This window comes from Rhipicephalus sanguineus, chromosome 1 (assembly GCF_013339695.2).
Source record: "Rhipicephalus sanguineus isolate Rsan-2018 chromosome 1, BIME_Rsan_1.4, whole genome shotgun sequence".
NCBI lineage: Eukaryota > Metazoa > Arthropoda > Arachnida > Ixodida > Ixodidae > Rhipicephalus > Rhipicephalus sanguineus.
This window is the reverse complement of record NC_051176.1, coordinates 228,276,730-228,279,449: the sequence shown is the minus strand read 5'-3', so window position 1 is coordinate 228,279,449 and position 2,720 is coordinate 228,276,730.

Genomic DNA, 2,720 nt, shown 5'->3' with positions numbered 1-2,720 from the left:
CACACGCACGAACATATATAAATTATGGTTGAACCCCCCCCCCCCCCCCCGAAAAAATTTTCTGGCTACGCCCCTGGGACACATGGTACACTTCATTCATGAGTTTAGCGTAATTGATTTAAAAACTGAAATTCCTTGTCGTGAAGAATGAGCGATAGTTCACTTATGCAAGTGACTTCCCCCCCCCTCCCCCTTGATATTGTATGATTCTGCAATTTCTCTAGCCGTCTGGCTATCATGTCTGAAAATAGTGGGAGTACTAGTAAAAATAGGCAGTTGTGCTGTTACGATGAATAGTACGATGAATCAAAACCAACACGCCCAACTTGCTGTTTTGCTCAAAATTTTAGGTGGCTGCCCGCGTGGGGGTTGGGCTATGACATTTGATATGAAATCGCTTTTAATGACACGTCGAGGTTTTCTTCTACTTATGTTGTATTCCTCCTGTGCATTTGCATTCCGTGCGCCGCACGCAATCAACGTCGGTCCCAGGTCGTCATTCATTTGACTCGGCGTTTGTTGGATTCCGACATTTATCATCTAGTCCGTGTCCGCACTATATGTTGAGAATGCAGACGCAGGCTGGTGTAATTATGTGTACACAGTTGCCCAACGTGGATAAGTTCGACATAAGAATTACCGTTGTCTTTCTATTCTGCCGTGGTTATAGAGAAAGGCTGTCTGACGGCATATCACCTTGTTACCTTATTTGAGAGCTCGACATTGAAACACACTTGTTGCAAGGCCATGAATACGTCACCATGCTGGCACCTAGAGTGGGTTCTTACGAACTCTGATATATTTCGTAATCTGTAATGCGCGGCGTACGTTTGCAGCAATAATTCCAGGGATATCTCCGAGATCTACTTTGGCGCATGTTCTCGTCTAGCAGCTAAAGCCCGATGGAGCACCTGAGTGAGGCGCGTAATACGGACGACACTGTTGGCAGGTAAGCGTAAAGTGGTTAGGCAACCTTCTTTTGCAGCGATACCTGCATTACGCCATGTCTCGTCGTCTAGCTGCGGCATTAGGTGCTTCAGTGTTTCCACATCGAACTAAAATATGTCAAGAATAAGAGAAAGCTTCAGTTTAAAATAAAACGAGGCAAATCATTTAGGCGACGCGATAACCTAGTTATAATCCTCGGATGCTTTTGCTGAGGAGGAGTGGTGCACGGTGATCCAATTTTACATGCAATGAAGAAGTGGTTCCACTAGTCTTCCACGGTAATGTTTGCCCTCGGCGATAAAGCTGTGCCCCAATCACTGCATCTTGCTCATCTCGTAGTTTCAGCGAATGCGGTTTCTAGAATGTATCTGGCCAACGAAGAAAAAGTGGTGGCGGCGTGGCGTTCGCGTATCTCCGACAAGCAGCGGGTCGCATTGCGTCCAACATCTGTGACACCTGCGGTTGAGGTTCCCTAAGATATTACGAAAGTGTGAAAATACCTAAGCTGCTGCACCTGCAAAGCTGATAGATAGTCCTCCAGCTGACGTCCCGGCCTTGATATCACGGATTCAGAGCCAGAACCGTATTTCTTTTCTGATGTCGAGAAAAAATTACACCATCTCCCGCTAAAGGGAACCATGTGTGGATGCGAAGCAGCGGGGAGATGGTTAGCTTAAGCGAGAGATGGTGTAATTTTAATGAGAGGACGAATGAGAATGTATAAGAGAAGGGAGACAACGCCGCTCGACGTTGACGTTTCGATTCGGCTTCCCGAGCCCGGAGTACAGGGTCCGCTTGCCGCCGTTCACGTTTCCTTTAGGCTTCGCGAGCCTGAAGCTCGGGATCGCCACGTCGCCGCTCCCGTTTCGCGGGAGCGGCCCGAGCGCTCATCGCGGCGTTGCACAGGAGAGAGAATGAGGCGCGCGCGCTCCGTCGTTTTCATTCCGCAGAACTACCGTTGCGCCCCCAGCGGAGTATGCATCTGTCGCACCACCTGTCGTGCGCGCCGCTCCGTAGAGTAGAGGATTCCTAGAGGAGAGGGGGAAGGGACGCGCTCATCTCTGAAATACATTGCGTTCGCCAAAGCATCTAATACGAGGAGCTTTCACCCCCTAAATCCAAAACTTCGCAGGCCAGGACTGACAAATTCAAATACAGCTTTACAGCGAAAGCTGTTATCAGATCACAACGGCAGTGGGGTAGTTGTCCGCCTCCGCCGCCGGTGTCCGGAACCACTATCGCGCGAAATAAGAAAAAATGAAATTGAAAAAAATTTCTAAGAATGTCGGCCATTGTTACTGACTATCATCACCAGCCAAGGATGGGCACAGCCAACAGCGGGTAAAGCTCCATGCCCTTGACCTTGCTTTTAAAGATCAAGCGATGGCGTCAACGTGAGTGACAGATAGCACCGGTGGTGGGTGTTATCCTCTGCTTCCATTCACCACCTACATAACCATTGGTAAGCAGCCACTTCTGCTTTCCGCCATGGCTTTGGTGACAGTGATGGTGTTTGGAGCCCTTATAAATATTACAGCGAAAGCTGCTATGGTATCACAACAAGAGCCAATTTTGGCGCCGTAGTTGTCCGCTGCCGCCGCCGCCGGTTTCCGTAGCCGCTATCGCGCGAAATAAGGAAAAAATGAAGTGAGAAAAAAACTACTAGGAACGGATGAGATTTGAACCCGGTCTCGCTGCGTGGCAGTCGAGTATTCTACCACAAAGCAACGCTGGTGCTTGAAACTCCTTCGCAAAAATGCCCTATACAGGTG